The sequence below is a fragment of the Cicer arietinum genome, chromosome 1 (genome assembly GCF_000331145.2).
Source record: "Cicer arietinum cultivar CDC Frontier isolate Library 1 chromosome 1, Cicar.CDCFrontier_v2.0, whole genome shotgun sequence".
NCBI lineage: Eukaryota > Viridiplantae > Streptophyta > Magnoliopsida > Fabales > Fabaceae > Cicer > Cicer arietinum.
The window spans coordinates 42,360,242-42,366,784 of NC_021160.2; positions in this window are offsets into that span (position 1 = coordinate 42,360,242).

Sequence of the window (6,543 nt, forward strand, 5' to 3'; positions counted from 1 at the left end):
TATATATATATATATATATATATATATATATATTATTGTTGTTTATTTATTTTACATAAGAAAATATCATAAACTTAATCAAAATAAAAGAAATAAGTCATACGGTAAATAAAAAGAAATAAAATAATTATTTTACCTAATTAATATTACTAAACATTGATGTATTTATTACACAAAGTGTAATACTATGATAAAAAAAACTAAATTTCGATGAATTATAAAGAATCTTCAGTGATATTGAATTATGATATATGGTAAAATTGAATTTCATATTGACTATGATACTATTAAATGATGGAATAAGAAAAATTTAAATTTATAGATGTTAATTATATAATTTGTATAAAATAATAATTAGTAGTTTAGATAAGGGTATTTTTAAATAAATAATAAATGTGCTTAGTAGTTTATATTTAGGGACTGATTTTTTTTTTAAAGTGATGCTTATAATTAGACATTGAAATATTTAAAAGTGAAGTATATAATATTAATTAACTAAATAATACAGTCAAGCTTTCAAGAAATTAATTTGACCGTCTAAAGCTACCTTGATTTTGAATACCTGCCAACAAATAATTGTAGATTTCTATTGAGGAGAGGGAACAAGAGTCCATGTATGATTAGACACTAGAGTTTTCATCTCGCCATGGTGCCATTGTGGGTGAAAAGTGTTTCATGTACAACTTTTGGAATGGACAATAAGAGGAATTGGAAATTGAGATGAATCATTAATTGGTCTCTTCAATCAAGATATGAGCCATTGATCTCTTCAGTGGCAATTTCCTCCACTAGTGAACTGAAAAGCAAGGAAATGACATACCAAAGGTATGAAAGATTCTAATGTTGACAAGTTAGGAAAAAATGAAAAAGAAAAAACTAGTAATACCTTAGAAATAGATTCTTGTAAAATTTCAAAAAAAGGTGACGCCAATAGTTATTTAGAATCGGTGAGTTGAAGGGGAATAACATTGGCACCATTTTGAACTCTAGAATAGCCGATAAATGTACACTTAATTGTATAAGCCTTCACTACACAAAACAAAATAAAATTTAATAGCGTTATTTTTATACATTTAAGTGCACATTTAAACACTATAATATGTAGTATTGTTAAAAGACACAAAAGCTTTAAAATATAAAAAAGAATCGTTGTATATGGTATATGTTTTTTCGGCATAAGTGTCATTAAATATTGAGCTACAACAAATTTTTGTTGTACTTATAAATTTTTCTAAAAAATATTGTTATAAATGGTATTTAATAGAATGTTGTTTATGTATGCACCTTTAAATGTTGACCTATAACATGATTTCACTATAGTTTTACAGTGTTTTTCCGAAAAACACGGTTATATTATGTGCTTTTATAGCACTTTTTTTTTCTTCCGAAAAAACCTTGTCATATGTTGGCCAACATCAACATTCAATTAAAAAAGTATTGTCTTAAGCTTTATTGGTATTGCAATTTTTTTTAAAGCATTGTCACATGTTAATGTTGTATTTTTCAGATATTACCTTTTATAACAATTTTTAATACATACACTATAATATATTAATATTCTTTTTTTCAGGAATATTCCTTGTTCATTCAAAATGAATAACCACAAAAGGACAAAACTAGCTAGAAATTTATTAACAGTCTAATTACAAGATAGATACTAACACCAAATAACCAAATTAAAACCCAAAATAAAAGGTAAATTAAAAAGTAAAAGGTTTTGGGAATTATTTTGGGTTCAAATATATCTTTTGCACAAACATAAAAACATTATAAAAATTGAAATGCACCAAATGATTAATCTAAATTTTATTTTATTCACTCATATATATATATTGCTTCACACAAACAAATTGTTAAGTTGATCTTAAATCTCAAACATTCCCATATCCAATATACTTTACTCATTAGCATGAATACCAACACAATCATGAAACCTTCCAATAAAAATTTCATACAGTGATCTAGATTTATTTGTCCAAATGCTATTCTAGAACTCAGGACCAAGAAAGACTCTATTCCAAACCAAAACATATTCTAAAATTCAACATCAAAGGCTATTTTCATATATTATTCTAACATCTAATTCCATCAAAACATAAAAGATAATACAATTTTTTTCATGCACAACACAGTTCTAAATAGAAAGAACATTTTACAAACAAATAATATGCACATCAAAGTAGAAAAAACAAGGGTTTTTGTACAACGGGGTTGAGCGAGAAGGGGTTTCTAAAGGGATGGTTTTGATTTTAGAAGGTTCACAATGGTTTATTTGCTTATAGCAAAGAACGATTTATGTGTTCAAAAGAAGGGTCTACGGATTCGGCACACAACAAAGAAGTGTCAATTACAACAAATAATTTCAACCTGCTAGATTGCATTGTATAAGGGTGGAATAAGATTTTCAACTTGTTAGCACGAGTTGATCCGCTTCACCCTTTTTTAAATAGGTAAATGATGGGTACGGGGAGGGTTGGTCCATTTTACTATCTATATAACAAGTGTTATTAAAGGTGCACTATTAAGTCTAAAATTTGATGTAGTACTTCAACTTATCAAGACCTGAAGTTAAATTGTAAACAAAATATGTAGAACGAAAGATATTGGGAGATACCTTATCTAGATGTTCATTAGGAAATAATAAAGAGTGAGGTACTTTTTTGTCTGAAAAATAAGAAGTGCATTTATATGAATCAATATGGTACATGCGTTTCCAATAACATAATCGTGCTTACTTTCTATAATACCATTATGTTGAGGGGTACGAGGACATAATGATTGATGAACCATACTATAAGATGCATTAATATTATTGAAAGATGTAGAAAAATAATCTCTTGCATTGTCATTGTGCAAGGTACAAATAGAATGACCAAATTGAGTTAGTTCGAATTTCATTTTTTGTGATAGTCATTGTTATAAGTAACTACTCAAGTTTCATATCTTTGTATTCAAACTCGATAGTGGTGTTAGTGTGCTTTCAAAAATTTGGGATTGTCAGATTGTATGAAGAAGACTTGGTTGATAGAGTCAAGGTGTGTTGAATTAGTGGATTCAATCCTTTTGAGTGAAGGAACTAGTGAAGTAACAATGTTAATCACAAGAAAATGGATTTGAATTGTGATCCTTTTAAAATTTTGATTCATGTGTTTAATTTAAATTAACTCATGATCAAGCTTAGTTAAAACAAAATGTCTATAATGTTCTGTATATGTTAGAAGTAAATAAAATAAATTAGTTTATAATGGAGTATGATTTGTGTGTGCAAATAATTAACGATAATGGATAGAAAGATCACACAAAAATAGTATAATGATTACATTAGAACGATTTATGGCATAATTATTTTCTACGTGGACAACTGCGTATTTTGTTTATTTGATTAGTTTTGATAATCATGAAATTGATGTGTTAGATATGTTGACTTTATTTTTTTTATGCGTGACCTGTAGTGATATTTTTGTTTTACTTGATTTATTTTAGTTGATGAAAATATTAGTTGAATTATTTAATTAAATTATAATTTATAGAAGTTATATCATTTATTAGTTTTATTTTAGACCAAATAAGTATTCGACCTAGGAGATAATAGAGTTAGTGAAAATCCTAAGTTTTATTTATATATTCTATTTAATTAATTTAGTGTGACAATAATAAGATAATTGTTCCTTTAATGTTTATTTATTTGATGAAGCATATTTATATAAATTAATTAATTAATTATTGAGGTTTTGTTAGTAATTAATTAAAACTTGTAGGAGAATTTTTTTTTTTTAAGTGAACAATGACCAAGTCAATTTCGGTCAAAATTTAATCGGTCACGCTACTAGTTTTGATAACTATATTTTATTTTTAATAGCATTGAGTTATAGAACCGTGTGTTTTCTACTTTACATCCATTCAAATGTGTAACGAACAATAATAAGTACATGAATGTCAATTAATTCATAATGGTTGGTCATTGAATGATATTATTCCAATTGAATACCTTATTAATGTGTGCAATTAACCTCAATGAGAAGAATCATTCTCTTCCTCCAATGAGATTCACGTCTCCATATTAGTCTCATACACCTCTTACTCATAGAATACGATAAAACTTGCAACTAATCACCCATATCTCACACAGCATTCCCAACATTATATTTTGTTTATGTCAAATATTTTCTAAGTCCCTCAAACAACCATCCACACATTCCATCTCTTTCTTTTGGAAGTTCTAAGCTTTCGTTCCTTCATCTTTATGAGATTTTTCAAGGGCTACATAGTGTTACGTGGAAGGAAAACGTTCAAGGTAAAGGCTTTTCCCCATGCATAGTTAGGCTAGATATTAAATTAGCAGTTCGTAGGATATTGATATGATGTCTGGATGTCTTAAAATAAAAAGGATGGTTTTATTTTTGTCGTAAAAAAATTAATTATAATATTTTGGTTGTTTCTTTGGGGTAATACATCTATCTTGATGAACTTAATTCTAGATTTCTATTTTATTATTATCCCTTAATAAATATGTTTGTAGTGAAAATGTTTAACGCCTTACTTGTTTTAAAATATTTAATTATAAAATTATAATTTTTATGATGATATCATTAGTAATATGTGTGTTATGATGTACTTGATATTAAGTCTTGACTTTTTGAGTATTTTAAATTCGACGTTTATGAACAATATATGTGTTAGGAGGAAATTGATGAGAATTTTATATTTTTAATTTTGACAATATGAGAAAATTGATTTATTGAAATGTATTAATGTAAAGTTTATTTTTATAATGCGGAAGACTTTATAGTGAAAAGAATAAAATTTCTATTGTTATTGTATTCTTGGTAATATGAGTTTTAATTTTTATCAATAGCAAGTACTCAAATCAAATCTTATGGATTATTAAAATGAAAGTGGTGATTTTGAGATATTTGTTGACGTGCATATTTGATGTTGTTAAATTATTGAGTTCTAACTATGAACATTCATGAAAATATAAATTTGATGTCTTACATGATTAAAAAATTTAATCTGAAATATTATGTCTTTGTGGTTGCTTAAGTGGCTGGTGATTTGTTTTTTAAATATTGTAATATTTGTGGTTGCCTAAGTGGCTGGTGATTTGTGTTTTAAATATTATCATCTTTGTGGTTGCCTAAGTGACCGGTGATTTGTGTTTTAAATATTGTTATCTCTGTGGTTACCTAAGTATCTTGTGATTTGTGTGATTTTTTAAGTGGATGGCGACATGTATCTTTTGAGTATCATTATTATTTTATGATATATCATATGCATCTTTGTGGACGCTTGTGTGGTTGGTTGTATCCGGATCATATATGTCTAGGAGCACGCATAACTTGTATACATTTTGTTGTTATTTTTATTTTGATTTAATCATTTGCTCTATGGTGAGTTGCTATTTGATTTATTTAGATACATTTTATGACTTTTGATACATCTTTGGGAACTATTAAATAAACAACTTTAAATCATTTATTAAGAAAAGATTTTATATTTATATTTTATGGCTGTTAAGTTATTATTTGGTTTAATTTTTGTCGTGAGATGAACTGACCCCTTACACCAACATTAATGATCTCAAAGAGAGTTGCATTATTGATGTTTGATTGGTGCACGCACACTTGGGAAAATGAGACTTTTACTTAAAAATAATATTTTGTATTATTAAAATTTTTGTGCTACATTGTAAAGTTATTTACTCTTCATCATTAACTTTTAATAGAAATGCGAAAGTGAAATTTAATTTGTTAATAAATAATTGATTGTCATTAATTTTAGTTAACACTGCTTAATTTGAATTTCACTTAAAGAGAGTTTATTTTATTTTGGAGCATGAATGAATATCGATCTAACAACTGAAATATTAATTTTGCAAATAAATAAATAATATTTTAGTAAATTGCATTACGTTCATTTAAAAAAAATATATATCAAATCATTTGCTAACACATCTTCAAATTATTACATGATAAATTACTCATAAGAAGAAAAAAAATTATAAATATTTCTAAAAAAAAATAAATATTTTTAAGTAATTTTTAGATCAAAAATTCAGGGCACTACAAAACGTATATCAAAATTATTAAGATGTATATATTATTGAAGTATGTTATAATAAAGTATTAATTGTGATAATTGATTATGGTGTTGAGTTTAGTTCATCATGATGTGTGTTATTGCATACATAAATGACGATTTGATGAATGATTTGGGCTGAGTTGATAATCAACTATAAATATAAAAAAAGTAATCACTAGTAAAAAAACCAAAAATATCCATTTTTAAAAGATTGACACTTGAATAATTTTGAGGAAAAATTTAACTCATAAAAATAAATATTTGTTAATAGCTTCTCAACTTCATGTACACCGACAATATTTCATGTTACCTCTCTTTACCCACATCTTCCAATTTTATACTTATTTTATCTTATTATTTAAAATTTTAGAAAGAAATATTTTTAATCATTTTCTACTTTATGCATACTAGTCACCTCACTTCACACACATCTTCCAATTTTATACTTCTTTTATCTTTTTA